At 39.7% G+C, this 21,606-nt stretch overlaps 1 pseudogene; it reads right to left on the reverse strand.

The window, feature by feature from the left end:
• Positions 1 to 12,850: 12,850 nt before the first annotated feature.
• LOC141778333 (cullin-associated NEDD8-dissociated protein 1-like) overlaps positions 12,851 to 21,606 on the reverse strand; it is a 14,580-nt pseudogene continuing 5,824 nt past the window's right edge.

Raw genomic sequence — 21,606 nt, forward strand, 5'->3', positions numbered from 1 at the left:
TTTTTTTTGCTGTGGTGGTGAAAACGTTACCAGCGGTAACACTGCTGCTCCCGCTTTGCAGCGATCCGACCGAAAACCAAAACAGACGGCTCGTTTCTTCCTCTCAGCGGCTTCTCTGGTTCACTGTGCTGTTTGTTACAGCGCCAACACGATGACGTAATGCCGCACATGCACTTACAAATGACTAAAATCCATCAAGTGCAATGCTTGTTAGAAAATAGTGTTTTCCATGAAGAGTTTTGTCGCGAGCTGGAGGCGGGGCGAAATTTAACGGAGGCGACCGCCTGGTAATTCTCTATGCAGGTAAAACCCTGCACACAGTCTCCTCCCCGTGAAGTAGTTTCCTAGCGGCGAGGAGTGAGGCTGAGGGCCCGTGACCCGGCGCTGTCCGCTGTTGGGCTCAATTTCTGTAGCATGGTGGAATTAGCAAGGTAGCTAGCTAACTAGCTGGACACTAAATGAGTAAAAATGAACAACTTAATGCTTCATCCACACACTCTGGTCACAGCGTAGGAAAGCACAGTGCTATCCCCAGATGATCGACAACTTTGTTCAGCTCATTTTCTGTGTTAAGCTAAGCTAAGCTAGCTAAGTAGCCAGCCGTCCGACCAGCGGGCTCTCTATATATATATATATATTGATCCCTTATTAATTAAAAAGAAAATACCACTAATTAGTGAGGGAAATGAATCTATTCTTTTATCTGACTGATATATTTGACTTCAGGACAACTCTGACTACATACATGCTGAAAATCATTTTTACTGGATTCATTTAGATATTTTCCAAAGTAAAAGTCCCTAAAAGTGTATGATTGAACTTTCTCCCCACGGTCTAGTGTTAAAAAGGTTCACAAAAATCACAATTAATCGTAATATCAGATCGCAATACTTCAATACATACTGAATCAGCCCCCAAGTATCGTGATAGTATTGAATCAGGAGATAGATGAATGGTCCAGCGCTATAACTTATTTACATTTTTTTTTTTAATTTTCTTTCTTTTGATGAGACGTTCATTTGTGTATTCTTTGATGTACAACTTTAATTCACGTTTGTTTGCTTTCAGTCCCACCAGCAGCAGTTCCGGTCGTCATCATTGTGATCGTCCGTGTGGCTGCACTGCTGCTGCTGCTGTTGGTGCTCATTGTGATCCTCATCTACAAACGTAAGGCGCTTATTACCGGTTTGCACAACACGAAACATGCACATATAGTACACACAAAACCACATTGACGACATCTCCATCCTGTACGGATGTGAAGCAAAGCAGACGTACAGGACTAGACTTTACTTTTTATGTCTGGAAGTTGATTTGTTTTCTTGCTTTCATCTTTGCTCATTTCTGGGGATACACAGTGGTGGTTAAGTCTGACTCAATGAAACCAAACTGGAAAATATAAAATCATCAACCAGTGGAACTCTGTTAGTTCTTAACTGGACAGTAGAGCAGGCACTGGTTGTAAATTAGGTAGATAGAGAGGCAACTGTGTCTCAATTTGATGAGAAGTGGTGAAATTAATCAACTTCATGTCCGTTACTTTTTGTTCTCTTCTGTTTCTTTCTGCCAGGACATTCAAAAAACAAAAGAAATGCAGCAGCAGCAGCACAACACAACACAGAGGTCAGTGCACAAATTAGTTTTAACGCCACTATTTTCTTTACTGCATTAACACAATCGATATTTTGGAGGTTGTAAAACTAGAGTGAAGATACTGGTATCATATGAAACTAGAAAATGTAAGGAACCCCCTGTCATGCCAGCTAAATGAATAACTAATGCTAAATGACGCTCCAAACCTGCGCTAAATCTTGGCGAGGAAAAACTGGCAAGGCCATTTTCAAAGGGGACCCTTGACCTCTGACCTCCAGATATGTGAATGAAAATGGGTTCTATAGGTACCCACGAGTCTCCCCTTTACAGACATGCCCACTTTATGATACTATTTTAATAGTTTGACGGCCCTAATATAATTGTTTGTCTGTGTGTGTGTGTGTGTGTGGTGGTACAGTATAGCTAGAAACATTGAGCAATAGTTAGATTACTCATACCCGAATGATGCCAGACATTTAAGTATTTGGGTTGCAATACAAGACAGAAGTCGAGGGATTTAGATTCAGGTTCAGGTGCATCACCACCTCTGACAGCCAACTGAAACACTCGAGAAGGCCTCTGAACAGAATCCATATTCTGAGTTGGCAAAATACATAAAACCCAGGAGGATACCTAATATACAAAATAGGGCTGTCAATCGATTAAAATAGTTCATTGTGATTAATCGCAAATGAATTACACATTTTTTATCTGTTCAAAATGTACCTTAAAGGGAGATTTTAAGTATTTAATACTCTTATCAACATGGGAGTGGACAAATATGCTGCTTTATGCAAATGTATATATATATATTTATTATTGTAAATCAATTAACAACACAAAACAATGATAAATATTGTCCAGAAACCCTCACAGGTACTGCAGTTAGCATCAAGAAATATGCTCAAATCATAACATGGCAAACTGCAGCCCAACAGGCAACAACAGCTGTCAGTGTGTCAGTGTGCACAGAGGTCAGTGTATAAATTAGGACTATTGAAGTTAACGTGATAATAGCGCGTTAACACAAATTAGATTTAACGCAACTTTTTTCTTTACCGCATTAACACAATCGATCTTCTGGAGGTTGTAAAACTAGAGTGAAGATACTGGTATCATATGAAACTAGAACATTTAAGGAACCCCCTGTCATGCTAGCTAGCTAAATGAATAACTAATGCTAAATAACGCTCCAAACCTGCGCTAAATCTTGACGAGGAAAAACTGGCAAGGCCATTTTCAAAGGTGTCCCTTGACCTTTGACCTCCAGATATGTGAATGAAAATGGGTTCTATGGGTACCCACGAGTCTCCCCTTTACAGACATGCCCACTTTATGATCATCACATGCAGTTTGGGGCAAGTCATAGTCAAGTCAGCTCACTGACACACTGACAGCTGTTGTTACCTGTTGGGCTGCAGATTGCCATGTTATGATTTGAGCATATTTTTTATGCTAAATGCAGTAACTGTGAGGGTTTCTGGACAATATTTGTCATTGTTTTGTGTTGTTAATTGATTTACAATAATAAATATATATATATACATTTGCATAAAGCAGCATATTTGTCCACTCCCATGTTGATAAGAGTATTAAGTACTTCAAATCTCCCTTTAAGGTACATTTTGAACAGATAAAAAATGTGCGATTCATTTGCGATTAATCACAATTAGCTATTTTAATCGATTGACAGCCCTATTTTGTATATTAGGTATCCAACTCAGAATATGGATTCTGTTCAGAGGCCTTCTCGAGTGTTTCAGTTGGCTGTCAGAGGTGGTGATGCACCTGAACCTGAATCTAAATCCCTCGACTTCTTTCTTGTATTTGCAACCAAAATACTTAAATGTCTGGCATCATTCGGGTATGAGTAATCTAACTATTGCTCAATGTTTCTAGCTATACTGTACCACCACACACACACACACACACACACACACACACACACACACACACACACACACACACACACACACACACACACACAAAGACATACATTTATATTAGGGCCGTCAAACACATTTCTGTTAAGTTATTATTTGATTTATGAATCTGAAATGTACAGATCTCAAATAAAGTTATGTTAAACTTGGAAAAGGTACATTGTTTTTTTATTTTATTTTACTGGAGACATCTATTAAATCACTTCCTGCTGGCTTTGTACACTGATGTTATCTCTAGGAATTAATGTCTCCAACTAATATTCTGTTTGTAATTTGTGTTCAATGTTGACCATTAGTTTGGTTAGTGCTTATTGTGTGGTTTGGATAAGAGCTGTTCAGACTGTATTTTCCTTTCTTCCCTGAAGGAATATATGTACGAGGAGCTACGGGTGCGCCCCCAGGAACCAGATTCAGGACCTGCAATGGACAATATTCATGACACCGCCAACTTTCCCACAAACCCCTCTGCCTCAATGCATTAACCTACCATCAACTTTCCTCACTGCTCTGGCGAAGCTGGTGGTGAGGCGCTGACCACCAAACCCAGTTCCTCTATGTGTGAATATTCTACTGTGAAGGACAGCCACCGTCCAACCGACTCTACTGTCAACCAACCGTCTTCAGAGAACCCTCTCTACGCCACAGTCAACAAACCACAGGAGCCCTGAGGAACCACCAGACAGGACTTTATCACAGTTACCAAATGTACGGCCATTAGGGGTGGGAAAAAAATGTATTCATGTTTTGTTTTTTTTTACAAATTTGATATAGATTTTTTAATGCCAGAATCTAAATATTTGCTTCATTTGAGTCTATGTGGAGGTAGAAGGAAGTTACCGTGTTTATTGTTGTAGTCTGAGTAACGTGAGCCATGATGTCTAGCTCTGCTCTTCCTGCAATGTATGAAAGACAAATTGTTTCCATACTTTACTGGATGTGTAGTGTTTACCACTTTGGATTTAAAATCGGAGAGTGCAGGTCGTATCCACGCAGACCCTCCAACGTTTTATACCTTCTGGTTTCGGCTCGCTGCGGTTTGTTACAACTACAACAATAAAGGGGGAACTTCCTTCTATCTCCACATAGACTCAAATGAAGCAAATATATCGATTCTGGCATTAAAAAATCTATTTCAAAATAGTAAAAAAAAAAAAAAAAAAAAAACGCGATACATAGGTGAATCGATTTTTTTTTCCATCCCTAATCGACATGACCGATATTATCAGCTTATAATCACAGATACTGTTTATTGTTGTTTGTATCAGACTGTGATGGTCACAGCCACACAGGGTAATATCATTCCGGTTCACACTCTCTCATCTCATTAGTTTACTACCTACACAGGTTCATTTAATTTGCAGCCAACTACACCTGAACAATTAACATCACATCGTTGTTTTTATTTGTGTTTAACCTTATATAGTTTAGATTCACACATTAACACTGTGAGGTTACACATATTATTATTTGTTATATTAATCACTTGTTCCTTTGTTTGAGTTGGCTGTTGGGGGAGCTGACTTCCTGGTGGAGATAGGGGCGTGGCTGAAGGCTGAGGACTCTTGGATCCTGGAGTCAGCTCGTTGGGCCAAACCAAGTGCTGCCATGTCATGGGGAGGATTTGGGTTTAGTTAGTTCTGCTTAGTATTTCATTATAGTTAGTGTCCATCTTGGTTACCCCTTTGTTTGCTATTTGGTTTGGCCAAGCCCCTACATATATCTGCCCTCATGTGTCATTGTGGAGGTTAGTTTTGTTCAGTTAACATCTTGTTTAATAGTGAGAATAAGTATTGTTATATTGCTTTATCCTCTTTTATAGACCTAGGTATTCAATGATTGGTTTATAATGTTTTGTTATTTTTTGGCTGAATAAAAAGCCCAATTACTTCAACAACTCCTGTTTCCTCGTTGCCTCACTGCTTGGTCCCTTACACAGACGATACAAGAAATTGCTGTACAGAAATGTCAAAGATATGTTTAATGTTTTGATGTTTTTACAGTCGCCCTTACACAGTTTGTCCACCAGCGACGTGGCTCTAAGGATGGCAACGTCAGTCTGTCGGTTGGTTGGTTCGTCCGTCACTTTAGTCCAGACTGAAATATCTCTACTGTTGGATTGTCATAAAATCTTGTTGAGACATTCATGGCTCCCAGACGATGAATCCTAGTGACTTTGCCGATCTCATGACTTTTCCTCTTGCGCCACCATGTTGTTGATGTTTGTGGTTTCGAGTGAAATATCTCAACAACTGTTGGCTGGATGGACACGACATTTAGTTCAGATGTTCATGTTCCCCTCAGAATGAATTGTAATAACTTTGGTGATCCCCTGACTTTTCGTCTTTTGTCATCATCAGGTTTAATTTGTCCAGTACTTTGATGCCCTTTACACCTGGCATTAAAATGTGATTTGGGTGATTGGATTGTAATCTGATAGTGTTTGACCACATGACAGTACAGATGTAAATGCATCTGAAATGCATTGAGGACGGATTGTGATCCAATCGGCCAAACCACCTCTGGAGGTGTCAGGGACCACAGGTAGTTTTTAATTTTGCAGATAAAAAATGAGGACACACATTAAGAAAAAATAATAGACATCAGTGACAGTCTGACAGAAAATCTGAGTAAAAATAGGGCTCATTCATTTTCTGTCGATCGATTAATCAACAAATTGGTGCAGCTCTAAAAGATTGTTTAATAGACTTTGTGTCTGAAATATGCTCTGGTAAAGTCTGCAATGCTCTTTTCTCTTGGATGTGCATACGTCTTTGTGCTTCCTCTCTAAACCACAGCTATTTTTCAACAGTATTTAGATTTAGCTTAGTTTTGGCCACACAAACGTCACCATCTTTTTTTCTATATTCTTCGTCTGCACGCAAACACGCAGCTGCAATTTCTTCAATATTTGAGTCATTTCCTCTATCAGGGTTAGATCAGGTCTTCCTGTTAATGCTTCAACACCAACCCAACTTCCTCTGTTTGGACTGAACACACACCAATGATGCAACCGTACGCTGACTGACAGGGATTGTGAGATTAGACTTAAATTAGCTTGGTTAGAGAGTCATAAAGTAATTGTTAATTTGGTCAAATTTAGGTTAATCACCCAGCCCTAAATTAAAAGTGATAAAGATGTGTCTTTGTTCAGAGTCCAAGAATTACATTCAGATACCAAAAGAAAACACTTTGGTAGTTTAAATACAACTTATTTATGACCCTTGTTTGGCATTATCCCTGATAGGGCTGGGAGAATACACCTATCTCCTGATTCAATACTATCACGATACTTGGGTGCCGATTCAACATGTATTGCGATTCAATATTACGATTTATTGTGATTTTTGTTAACTTTTTTTACACTAGACCATGGGAAAAAGTTTAATCATACACTTCTAGGGACTTTTACTTTGGAAAATCTCTAAATGAATCAAGTAATAATGTTTGATTTTCAGCATGTATGTAGTCAGAGATGTCCTGAAGTCAAATATATCAGTCATTGTCAGGAAGTATTCATTACATTTTTTATCCAGCAACCCAAATATCAAAGAATAAAGACATTTCCCTCACAAATTAGTGGCATTTTCTTTTGAATTTATAAGGGACATGTACTGTTTTATACATCTGGTGAATATTATCCAATCAATCTTTATTTTATTAGTTAGTTAGCATGCAGCTTTAGCTGGACATCATGGCTTCCTTCTACCTCCACATCCCTAATATATTTTAATTCAGTTCAGTTATGTCAGTAAGGCGTAGTTTAGTTCACTATGTAGTTTTAAATCAATTAGGGGCCCTTAACAGTTATTCTCAAGCTTACCTGGCATCCAGGTGAAAGATTCAGTGCGTCCTCGGCTCCTCTACATACATCAGCAGTGATCGTCTGGCCTCCTGCCCACTAAAGCTTCTCACAGAGTTTGACCATGAAGAAAACCACCTGCAGACTGCAAATAAAATGCAATTAATATCCAGTTATACTGTATGCACATTAAATAAGATGTTGCACTAGTAATGACATATAATTCTCCTTTGTAACTGAAATGTAGGACGTAATAGGCGTCTAGTTTCAGGGCAGTATATGGTGGAGGACAGACCAGCTGGCAGTGACAGGGTGTGTTTAATTATTGTAGGTGTAACTAATTACAAATAATGACCTACAGCCTCCAGACCAACAAATAACTATTTACAGCTCATCAGAAACGTGACGAGAAATTATTATTATTATTATTCAGTCATCTTAAAAATTGATCCACTACGGCGTCTTTGAATTGTATTTCTAAAGTGTGCATAAAAATAGGGTGACAAGGTTTCCCACTTAACGAGGGACTGCATAGCATTTTTATCCCATGTCCCACATATTGAGACGATGTCCCACATTTTCATTGGCTCTAGTTTTCAAAAGTCAAACCACTGCAGTCACAATCTATGCAGATTTAGGAGGAATATGATGGAAACTACCACAAAAAAAGGAAGAGCAGCTACAAAAAAGACTGTGAAACTACTTAGAAGTATTTATAAGACGGCTGAAAGTGATTCTCATTATTTTTCAATTTCACACAAGGGGGATACGAAATGAAGCGCCACAGTTCATGTAAGTCTCAAAAAGAGATGTGCTGATCTCTGGATGCATTCAGGCATTAAAACATAGAGATGTTACAAGATAAGGGGCAGAATAGAAATGTTTATTATTTAGGTTAGATAGACATTATATCTAAATCGTAGACGACCTCTCAGCCTTGGTAATGTGTCCCACAGAAACATACTCTTTGCCCCACATGTGGTTAGGTGAGATCTGGTTACCCTGGCATACAAATAGCAAGCTTGAACTGAAATCTGTGATTGATTATGCCAAATATATTTTATAGAGGCAGGAGACGTATTACGTCATTGAGCAGTAAAAATGAATGCAATTAGGAAAAAATTATTAACAAACACTACAGAGATGTAGTGTAAAGTCACTATAATGTAGTCTAACTAAAGTCACTATAATGTAGTCTAACTAATGTCACTATAATGTAGCCTAACTAATGTCACTATAATGTAGACTAACTAAAGTCACTATAATGTAGTCTAACTAATGTCACTATAATGTAGCCTAACTAATGTCACTATAATGTAGACTAACTAAAGTCACTATAATGTAGACTAACTAATGTCACTATAATGTAGCCTAACTAATGTCACTATAATGTAGCCTAACTAATGTCACTATAATGTAGCCTAACTAATGTCACTATAATGTAGACTAACTAAAGTCACTATAATGTAGCCTAACTAATGTCACTATAATGTAGACTAACTAAAGTCACTATAATGTAGTCTAACTAATGTCACTATAATGTAGCCTAACTAAAGTCACTATAATGTAGTCTAACTAATGTCACTATAATGTAGCCTAACTAAAGTCACTATAATGTAGACTAACTAATGTCACTATAATGTAGTCTAACTAAAGTCACTATAATGTAGTCTAACTAATGTCACTATAATGTAGCCTAACTAAAGTCACTATAATGTAGACTAACTAATGTCACTATAATGTAGACTAACTAAAGTCACTATAATGTAGACTAACTAATGTCACTATAATGTAGACTAATGTCACTATAATGTAGACTAACTAATGTCACTATAATGTAGACTAACTAATGTCACTATAATGTAGCCTAACTAATGTCACTATAATGTAGCCTAACTAATGTCACTATAATGTAGACTAACTAATGTCACTATAATGTAGCCTAACTAATGTCACTATAATGTAGCCTAACTAATGTCACTATAATGTAGACTAACTAATGTCACTATAATGTACCCTAACTAATGTCACTATAATGTAGACTAACTAAAGTCACTATAATGTAGACTAACTAATGTCACTATAATGTAGACTAACTAAAGTCACTATAATGTAGACTAACTAATGTCACTATAATGTAGACTAACTAATGTCACTATAATGTAGCCTAACTAATGTCACTATAATGTAGACTAACTAATGTCACTATAATGTAGCCTAACTAATGTCACTATAATGTAGCCTAACTAATGTCACTATAATGTAGACTAACTAATGTCACTATAATGTAGACTAACTAATGTCACTATAATGTAGCCTAACTAATGTCACTATAATGTAGACTAACTAATGTCACTATAATGTAGACTAACTAATGTCACTATAATGTAGCCTAACTAATGTCACTATAATGTAGACTAACTAATGTCACTATAATGTAGCCTAACTAATGTCACTATAATGTAGCCTAACTAATGTCACTATAATGTAGACTAACTAATGTCACTATAATGTACCCTAACTAATGTCACTATAATGTAGACTAACTAAAGTCACTATAATGTAGACTAACTAATGTCACTATAATGTAGACTAACTAAAGTCACTATAATGTAGACTAACTAATGTCACTATAATGTAGCCTAACTAATGTCACTATAATGTAGACTAACTAATGTCACTATAATGTAGACTAACTAATGTCACTATAATGTAGACTAACTAATGTCACTATAATGTAGACTAACTAATGTCACTATAATGTAGTCTAACTAATGTCACTATAATGTAGACTAACTAATGTCACTATAATGTAGTCTAACTAAAGTCACTATAATGTAGTCTAACTAATGTCACTATAATGTAGCCTAACTAAAGTCACTATAATGTAGACTAACTAATGTCACTATAATGTAGACTAACTAAAGTCACTATAATGTAGACTAACTAATGTCACTATAATGTAGACTAACTAAAGTCACTATAATGTAGACTAACTAATGTCACTATAGTTTTAATACTTCAGAGTAACTGAAGTTATCAGATAAATGTGGTGCCTAAAAAGTTTATTTCCTCTCTGAGATGTAGTGTAAAGTAGCATAAAATGGAAATAACCAAGTAAAGCAAGTACCTCAACATGGTAGTAACGTCACAGTACTTGAATACATGTAACGTTACTCAGTTACTTCCCAGCAGGTCACCGCCATGGACCAAAGCTAACGGCCCCCGCTGAGCCTCAACAGCCGTTAAACGTCAACGTTAGCATCCAACATGGCTGCCGCTCCACAATAAAATCATACTTGTCTTTTTGCTGGCAGAATCTCATTTCAATTATTTAAAACATATCTTGTTAATTCTACAATAATGCAACTTTTTATTAATGTAATTGCAGTTATGTTGACAGACCTAGCTAAGTTCTCTTAATACCTTTCATGAGCTAAGCTACCGTCTTGGTTAAGCTACCGTTAGCTAAAACAAATACTCACCACCGAACTACTCATCAAATCACACTAATGATGACCCTCAGTGTCTTCATGAATCACAGGATCCCGAACACTGTAACCGAGGTCCGCTGCTGCGTAACTTCAACTATTATATCACCTTTTACTCATAATTATTATTGCTAACTTGCCTCCGTGTTGAATTCAGCTCGTCGTCTCCTCCACAGCCGAGACGCTGCATAGGACGCTTCAGCCCGCTGCGGCGATACGTCAACATGGGCGCCGTATTGGACCGGGCAAGACTGGCCTGTAACCCTATACAAGTGAACGGGGAGCTGCCGTTTTTCTGGATAAAAAGCACTATAACATCGACATTTCTCAACCGATTTCAACGAGTCGTTATTATATTAAAGGACCCATGTTATAAAAAAGGGAGATTTTCATGTTTTTTTTTATTATAAAGCAGGTTTAAGTTCTATATAAATACTGTGAAAGTATCGAAACGCTTAATCCACAGAGAAATACACACAGCCCGTATTCAGAAACTCTGCATTTGAAACAAGCTGTCAGGATTTCTGTCCATTGTGATGTCACAAATATACAATATTTAGACCCTTGACACAGATTTAAACGTAAACATTCTAAATGTGTCCCAGTTTATTCCTGGTTGCAGTGTATGTGAATGTCATCAGCTGACAGGAAGTAAACATGGACCCAAGCTGTTGCCCAGCAGCAATTCTGTTGCAATTCTGTCAAAATGAACTAAAACGGAGCGTTTCAGACAGAGGCTAAATACAGGCATATTCAGGCTGAAAGTATGAGGAAAATTAAGTTTTTTTTTTAACATTACAGCATGTAAACATGTTCTATTGGAAACACAAAATACAAGTATGAACCTGAAAATGAGCACAATATGGGACCTTTAAAGGGACTGTTTGTAACTTTTTAAGGTATAAATGTACCGGGTCAGCACACATGCGCGTTCGCATATGCGCGCTTGCGTGTTGCCGGAGCCTCGTCTCCGCCGCCTGCTCTCCTTCACTCAGACAGCGCGCGCGTCCTCGCTGTCTCGCTCCACCTCTAGACGTGAACGCGCGCTCACTCCACGCTGCAGAAGAGTTAGTTTAGCTCTGAGAATATCTAGTGAATGTAGAGTGGACGTTTGTGCAGAAATAACTGCTGCAGTTCCTCCAGACCAACAGAGGTTTTCCGTGTCTTGTGAAGTGACGGGGCTCCTCAACGAGTTACGTTAACGTCTCGTTACCGACCGGGTGCCGGTAGGCGATAACGTAACTCGTTGAGGAGCCCCGCTGCTGAAGCCTGCGCTGAGCAGGAAAAGCCAACACTAGGATCAGCAGTGATTCATGGAGAGACCTTCGTCTGGTCAGCTAACATTACTGCCAAGCAGCTGAAACATAGAGTGATATTGTGGTTTTAGCTGACGTCTGTCGCCTCACTGTTTTGAGCGATGCTCGTTCATGTCTATGTAGATCGAGCTAGCGCGAGCTCGACGCTGACTTTCGTTGATTTCAAGGCCACAGGTGTCGCTGTTAAGCAGCATTTCTGAATCTTTACTTTTTTATAGTCTGCTCCATTTGTTCTGACTTCTTCTCCTCTTCCTCATGGACATGGACATGGACATGTACGAAAACTGTAATATCCCATTTAACTGGTTCCTTCTAAAATAATAGGCTGTGTTTGTGTGTTTGTTTGTGGAAGAAGTATTCAGATCTTAAAGTAACTATATCTGTCAAATGCATGTAGGAGAGTAAAAAGTACAACATATCCCTCTGAGTTTTAGTGATGGAGAATAAAGAAGTGAAATGGGGGCCGTTTTAAAACTTTGAACCAGTATCAACGTTACAAAGTGAAGCTTCATCCTGTTGATCGATGAGTCACTTTGATATCACTAAAAAATGTGTGAAAAATGTGGTCGAAACTCACTGCCCACATTGAAGATGTTTGTGTTGACGTTACGTTCATGTTGTAATCTGATGGAAAGACCAACCAGCAGATTTTACATGATGATTAAAACCTAGTGGCAACATATCAGACACAAACTGCACTGAGACACCTCACAGTGTTGCTCCCACTTTATTTCATGTGAACTACATTAAACCCAGTTCTGACTGGGAAGAACACAAAATGGGTCAAAAGAAACCGTTTAAGTCCACAGTGTATATTAAATATATCGAGGGAATTCATACTAAAACACCCAGTTTTCAAAATACAGCTGTGATTGTTGAACACATTTGAACAGCTTCTTTAAAAAGGCTTTTACCTATAAAACCATCATAACAAAACATGTCCTCCTCTATCATCCATCGTCTAGCTCACATCCATGCTCTCTGCGGGCCCTAAGCCCCCTCCCTCCCCTCCCTGGACGCTCTGGTAGATGGACGCCATGTCGGCGTTGGTTCTGATCTGGTTGGCGAAGTCGGCCATGCTGGGGCTCCTCTCCACCTCGGGCACGGCCAGCAGGGCTGCGACGGCGCGCATGGCCGAGCGCCTCAGCTCCTCCTGCTTCTCGAACTCCTGCTTCACTGAACCGGCCTTCACCTGCAGGTCCACGTTCATTTCAGTGACGTGGGAATCATCATCACGTGTTTATTAATAATGTACTCCTCATGCATTATTTTTACAATAAATATATAGATTTTTTGGGGGAAATGTAATATAAATGTGTTAACTCCAATGTTTTATCTCAAATGAAGCAACCTTTTTTAAAAAATGATTTACTTTACAAACTGAAATGGGGACTGTTTTAAAACTTTAAAACAGTACCAATGTTACAAATCGGTGTTCAAGTGGAAAACGCTGCTCTTTTCAAAGATACAGTTAAAGCCCCCCCTTCCAGTGTATTTTGTCATTTCTTTGATATTTTATATTTCTTTGAGTCATTTCCTGACTAAGTTGATCAGCAACACTGTTTCCAATTCTGTTTTGACAAATAATTTTGTGCTCAAAGTTAAAAACAGAAGGTTATTGGTAAAATGTGAATATGATGTCTGACTATAGTAGAAGCTGCAGGCCAAAGGTCATCCTCCAAGCTGCAGGAGCACTCATGATCGTTTGAGTGATCTGAGCAGCAGCAAACTGATGAATCTGTTTATCTCTCCGTCAGTTTGTCTTTCTAGTTAGTAAGCTAGTTAGCTGTAGTTAGCTAGCACAACTTCTTTCATCAACTAACTGAGGGTTTTCATTTTATTTTTTAGTTTAGTGTGTTTATTTTTACCGTGGCATTTGTGTGTGTACGGTGAACGGGTGAAATCAACACACTGAATTACACAAAATCCCACCGTCAGAATTAACCCGACACACTGACTGTCTCTCTCACTCGCTCTCTTCTTCACCGTCTCCTCCTGCTGAAGGTAAATTAACAGAAAGCAGCTGATACCGGAGGTTTGTGGGCCTCTAACAGGTCCGAACGACGGGGAGTACAACTTTCAGCTCAACAGAAAACCAGAGAAAAGTCCCGTTAGAGAAGTAAACGGATCTCAGTGCAGCCCGGTGCGATGTCGGTGCTGGAGCTGAGGAGAGAACGGTCGGTGCTGGAGCTGAGGAGAGACCAGTCAGTGCTGGTGGACGGTGAACCTCCAAAACGTCCCCGAAACTACATTTCAAACGGCGGACCTCGGCAACACGTCTATCCGTTCTCTGGTGCTCTGGTCACCAGGAGGAGACGGTGAAGAAGAGAGAGAGTGAGAGAGAGTCGGTGTGTTGAGATAATTCTGGTCTCATTTGTGGTCTGATAAACAGTAAATTCATCTAAACTGGTTTGAAAAACGATGCAATCTGGTTGCCATGGTGATGAATTACGTCTGACTATTAACGACACCCCCATTCTCTGTTTGAGAAAGAACGTTAACCAAAAAACAGGAAGTAACACTCGCTGGAGGTGGAGTGGGCGGGGGGGCTTTAAAGCTTCATCCTGTTGATCGATGTGTTTGATATGACTGAAAAATTCAACATGTGGTCAAAACTCACAGCCCACATTTCTTCCTGAGTAAAAGATAAAGATGTTTCTGTGGACGTTATATTATCATATATACTCATGTTGTAATCTGATGGAAAGACGAGCTGTGTAGAGAACCTTTAACAAAGTACAGTTGGTAATATATAAACGACTTATTTTGAAGTTAAAAGAAAAGTGAATAGAAATCTATAAGATAAGAAATAGTCTCTATTTAAAAAGCCCGTGGACGTGTAATGTAAAGCTGTGCTGTACGTTAGTGTTTATATGAATGATAACATGAATACTATGAATGATGTGCTGGTACCTTGGTAGTGCACGTAGCTTTAAGAGGCTCTATCAGTCGGTCCAGTCTTTGGAGAACAGCTGCAGGACACAGAGAGGCCAGTCTGGCTAGCATCAGGAAAGTCAGCATCTACAACACACACACACACACACACACACACACACATACACATACACACACACACATACACACACACACCGGCGGTCCAACCCACGTGAGTAAAAGGAGGTGAAAATTTGCTTTGCTCTTGGTGTGAATGCAACATAAGTTGATATTTTCAGTATTTTCAACCCACCCTGATATCATAGTGATCTTTGAGTCCTTCCTCCACATGATCCAGGAACTGCAGGACGTTCAGCCCCTCCAGGCAGCTGTCCAGCAGAGTGTACATACACTCGAACGCCGCTTTACGCACATCTAGACCGTCATCCACAGTGTGTTTGAACGGACCCATCTCCACCTGCTCTACACACACACACACAGTCATTAACACATGAACGTCAGACATGAACAGACATGAAACCAGCCAAACCCACCTCTCTGATGAGGTCCTTCCTGATCTGGGTCTCCTTGTAGAGGTGAGGCAGCACGGTTGCCAGGAGACCACGGATCAGAGAGGGCTTGTTGTGAGCTGCAGAGTTAAACATCACCAAAGAGACGCGGCGCACGTTGATGTCCTCGTCCTGCAGGGTCTTCAGGAAGTCGCCTGAAAAACACCCACATGTTCATATGTCCATTGAAAAGGTGAGTTTAGTACTAAAAAGACTAACTTTAGGAGATACACACTTGATTTGGTTAACGCATATTAATGATTTTTAACGTGTGGATTTTGTCCCCCATCACTTCCAGTACAACAGGATCTCTTCACAGCCAGTATGTACAGGAGGAATGAGTACAGCATTAACTCTTTCAGTACATTAATACAAATCTTTACTGCACACTATATTATTATATTATATTATTATTATATTCTTTATACTGTGAAACACAGATACTGTACACTGACTCTCATTTAAAAACAGGTATATTTTACACATTTTGTTTTATAAATTTCTGTTTTATATGAAAGATTCTCATTTTCCAAGTAAAACTGCAGATATTGTTTTAAATATATGTGTTTATTAGGGCTGTCAAAGTTAACAAGAAAATAACACGTTAATGCAACTTGGTTTTAACTTCACTAATTTCTTTAACGCATTAACGCAACTTGTGATTTTTAGGTCGTAGCGGCTCAGTTTTAAAGCTAGAGTAAAGATACTGGTATCATATGAAACTAGAAAACCTAAGGAAGCCAAGATGGTGACGGCCAAGAACTAAGATGGAGATGGACAAAATGCCAAACTCAAGGCTTCAAAACTGCAGTCCACAAACCAATGGGTGGCATCATGGTGACAACGTCCACTTCTTAGTCTGGTTTAAAGTAGCCTAACAGTTAAAATTAAACATTTAATTTCCAAACATTGAATTCATTAATTTGACCATTTATCCTCCTGATCTCACAACGTGGGTGAGGGAGGTGTTGGTGGAGGTCAGCTCGCTCTCTTCTAAGCCTCATCAAATCTGTAGATTTCATTTAAATCTCTCGCATGACTAAATCCCGCCACAAATACGTCACATTACTGAAGCTAAACATGCTCTAACTTCAACTTCACTGTGACTTTAAGACAGACTTTAAAAACATGTGGAACGATCCTTTAAAATGAGGATTCGTTTTCAGGTTTGTCCTCAAAGTAAACTTAAAGAAGAGTGTGTGTGTTGTACCTATGCAGTCTTTCAGCAGTGAGTCTATGGGGGCAGGTTGGTCAACGATGGTGAACTTGATCGCTGTCACCACCGTGCTGCGAGCCAGAGGAGAACCTGTAGCAGGCAGGATGACATCTATTTTAATTATTAACCTATCAATCCTAAATTAATCTTTAACAGAACAATGGAACATTAACATAATCACAATAACTCAGTAGAGAGACAACTACAAAACACAAGGCTGGAAGAAAACACCTATAACACCAAAACACTTGTACTTTAACAGTATTTTCACAGTGTGGTATTAGTACTTTTACTGGTTTCTGTTTTCTAGATATATTTAAGTGTTGGATGGACAGACAGACTTAATCTCCATCATCAGAAACATCTTGTGAGTGAATCAATGAAAGAAACTTGGTACCAGCTCTGAGCTGCTGTTTCAATCGTGGTAACAGCTGGGCGGCGTTGACCAGGGTCAGTTTCCCCAGACATTCAGCCACCAGGTTCCTGGTTCCCTCCTCCTGACACTCACAGTTCTGAAACAGCAGAGTCCAGATGGACTCCACATGGGGCGAGAGACTGGAGGCTGGACAGGCACTGGCAGAGACACAGGGAGAGAAGAAGAAGTACACTAATGTCAGGTACATAATAAAAGTCCATCCTGGCTGCACCGATCTCAAATGGTAAATATTAAACATGTTGAATATTTCCGATGGGATATCCTGTTGTGTGGGGGGAACCCGGAGGACAGCCGATGACGCAGTCACGTGGGAAAGAACAATAGCCAATAGAGAACCGAGCTGACTGAAGAAGGAAGGACAACCACCGCCGTCATGGCGGCCGAGGCTAATGCATGAGCTAATGCTGAACATGAAGCATAAAGTAGTAGTAAGATGGAACTCAGAGATGGAGGAGCAACTTGTTGATTAGTGTTTATTTAACGTGTCTCCATGACTTCATCCATCCATCCTTTCCTCAGTCTTCACTACAAAGTAAAAACTAACATCTCTAATTCTTCCTGCCCGTCGTCCGCCATGTTTATTTACACTAAAGTCACGTTTGATCGCCAGAGATTTAGAGAGATTTCTGTTTCTTTTAGTGGGGACTCTTGTTGTTGATGAATGAATCTGTTAGTGTGTGGTGTTGCTGTTTCTCTCCACACACTATAGGAACTAAACTGTTCAATTTAACACAACATGTCGTTATGTTTGGGCTCTCTCACATTTTACAGTGTGGGCCAGCCCTAAGAAAAAAAAATGTAGACATGAAGGTTAAAAGATTTCACTTCTGCATGATTGTGTAATTATTTTATTATATATATTCTATGATCTTCTATTAAAGCCTCTGATCACCCACCAGGTGTTCTCAGTTACTATGTCTGATTAGACCTCTGCTCAGGACTCTGTGGGCCTGTTAGACTAACTGATTGACCTCTTCCAGAGTCTCCTGTTAGCTTTGTTAGGGCGGGGGGGGACAAATCACACCTGTGTCATTCTTATTGGTAGATGAAGATTTGTGAATTAATAAATTCCCATCAAAGCTTCAACCTGAGCAGAGCTCTGATCAGTCAGAATAACACCCGTGTGGCTGTTCAGAGGCTTTACGTTTTGTCACTTGAGGGCACCATAGAGTGACGTTCTCTGGTGCAACTTTGTAAAATAATGGATTCAGAAAATATGAGGAGAAAAAAGAGAAAAGATGCATTGAGAGAGGAAGAGTGGAATAAAAGCAGACACCTGATGACCTCTTTGAGGGAGTGCAGCAGCAGGTATTGTCTCCGCGGCTGGGAGGAGATCTCCTTCAGCAGGAAAGGCAGGTAGTCCTTCAGGCTGCCGACCGCCATGCTGCCTAGAGCGCAGGACGCCGCCGTCTTCACCTGAAACCATAAACTAGATACTATTAATATTAAAAAATAAATATGTTCATTCATCCAGGAAGAGTTCATTGTGGAAGAGAGAAGGAAGGTTTTTTCTCACTTTCAGCAAATATATTCGAAGCTCACAAGAGAACATTTTCAACCTTTCTTTTTTTACTTTTCTACATAATTAATACATTAATCAATAATGCAAATAATGGTTGTTTGTAACCTGGGAGCCATGTTGGTCTTACCTCCTCATTGGTGGAGGAGATGGCCTCCAGGAGGACTCCCTGCACCTCCTTACTTCCTCCCAGGCTGCCACTCCTTTAAATAATATCTACCCTTGACCAGGTCACCAGACTCTTCATCAATGTTTGCCATCATGTATTCTCTAAATGTCACAGTGAGCACGGTGGAAGGAGCCTGATTAATGAGTGCTGGTGTTAAGTCCAGTACCTGTGATACGTGCATGTCGCTCTCGTCCACCAGAGCAGGCAGCTCGCTCAGAACAGGCTCCAGCGCTGCAGTTTTGATGCTGGCAGAGTGATGCGTGACCAACGAAGTCAGACACGCCAGCGTGCCGAGCTTCAGAGCACGCTGGTTCTTCCGCAAGAAAGACCCCAACACAGACAGAGTCTCTGGCAGGATGGACGACAGGTTGATCTGGACGAGACGGAGACGGAAAGTTATTTATCAGTCACTGCTTTCCAGAGGTGGAAGAAGCATTCACATCCTGTACTGCAGTAAAAGCACAACACCACACTGTGGAAATACTCAACTGAACTGAATACTTAATGAAGTAAAAGTATGTAATCAGCTAACTGTAGTTAAAGTAGTTAAAGTAAAAGTATTGATTGTGCAGTAAAATGTTGTGTTTCACACTGAACCTTTAGTGGAGATGCAGAGATAAGGGTGATGCTCCTGACTGCTGTCAACCTTGTGATCTCATTCTTCAACCTCTCCAGGAAGATCTCCAAAACGCCCTGCAGCTCCGCCCCCAGGTGGTCGCCAAGGTGACACACCATGTGACCCATACAGGAAATAGCCCTCTCTTTCACTTCCTGGTCGATGTCTGTTGCTTTCAGCCTCTTCAGAGTTACACAAAACACCTTGGAGAAACAACATGTGGTGATTCTTCGATATAGATGAAACACTTCCAACAGATGGTTGTTGACCATCTCTAAAGCTGGACAGACACTGATCTTGTAAACATGTTTTAATTGACATTTCTGCACGACAGAACCTTTATGCTACGAATGCACAATTTCAATATAAAAATCATACCTTGTAATAGTGAACTTACTTGGGGGGAATCTATTTCTTTATTGGAAAACATTTATTTTATAAATTAGTTGTTCACTTTAACCTAGAGATGCAAAGATCCAACTTTTCAAGTCCTGATACCGATAGCGAAACCTGGGCTACCAGTGATAGCAGCGATACCAGTGTTTAATTAGCTGCATGCCTCACTGTGTGGACGTCACTGTTCTTTTATGTGTAAGGAAACATCACGCTTGACTATTGTTTTCTTAACTTTGTCAAAAAATATAACAAATAAATACAAACATTTATTTTATTTATACATTATTTAAACAATTTTTATTTATTATTGAAATAATAAATTGTACACTAGCAACTTGGTAAAAAATCTTCAAAATTAACAGGAATTATAATTCAACTGTAAACCTTTTTAAAGCAGCAACAAATTGGTCAAAACATAAACAGGAATTAAATGTATATAGTATATAAACATAGAACTGAATAGAATAGATCGGATCCATTGTCACCGATACCCGATCCAGCTGTTTGAGTCAGTATCTGATCCGCTATCGGTGCATCTCTACTTTAAACCCTAAGTTTGCACACAGCCCACATTGTCCTCGTTCAATTAGTTAACTCACCACATAGCACATTTGTTTTTATTCAACAAATTAATGTATTTTGTCCCATATGATGGTAAAAGGTTAGTTTCTATCTGCATGGTAAATAAACTCTAAACAGATAACCTTTATATTCTCATTTCATTCCCGTTAATTCCCATGGAAAGTTTCCACTTTGAATATTCCTGGAACTCCACAGTCATCATGACCCTTAAACTGCACATCAAACTACAACTGATCTGTCAGAGCTTCAGGTTGAATCTGAACAGACAAACTAACAGACTGTACTAACATACCGGTGTTCTGGGTGTTAATAATGACAACAGGATATTACATCTCTACGGTGATATTATAGAGCCAAAGCACCAAACAGCCGGTGAACCCCCCCGACCCTTCTCACCTCTCTGACAAACGGTTTGGGGTCGAATCCTGCGGCGGTGGCGGTCTGTCCCTGCGGCCTCATCACTCTGACAAGCTGCTGGGCGACCAGCAGAGCCTCCAACGTGATCTTATAGAAAGAGTCTTCTACACACGCCACAACTGGAGGCAGCAGCACCTGCAGCCACGAAGACAAGGCTTCATTTGTTCATCTTCAGACTGAGCCTCAAACTTATTCATATCAGCAAATAGTCCTTTTAAACAATATGCACATTATCATGAAGCAGAGCTTTAAAGAGGTTTAGAGGACCTGCATGTGTGTCTGAAAGGCCTGAGGAGGGTGGGAGAGGAGGAGGACGTGGAAGAAGGAGAGAGCATCGATCCTCATGGTGGAGGAGGTGGACCTGTCTGTCAGGGAGAAGATGATGCCTGGAGGAGCAAGGACGAAGGAAGGAAGGAAGGAAGGAAGGAGGAAGGAAGGGAAAACAGAAGAGGAGAGAGCAAGGGGATGCAGGGAAGCAGCTGAACGTAAGTAATGGATAACGTACAACGAGCCGGTCGTTATCGCGTCGACCCCGACGTGAAGCGAAAGATTTATTTCGCAATAACAACCGGCTCACTGTGCATTATCCTACTTATTACACGGCTACGTACTAAATTAATCAATAATTTGACACAACATATTAATTTAAAACATTATTTTAATTGATATA

Source organism: Sebastes fasciatus, chromosome 1, assembly GCF_043250625.1.
Source record: "Sebastes fasciatus isolate fSebFas1 chromosome 1, fSebFas1.pri, whole genome shotgun sequence".
NCBI lineage: Eukaryota > Metazoa > Chordata > Actinopteri > Perciformes > Sebastidae > Sebastes > Sebastes fasciatus.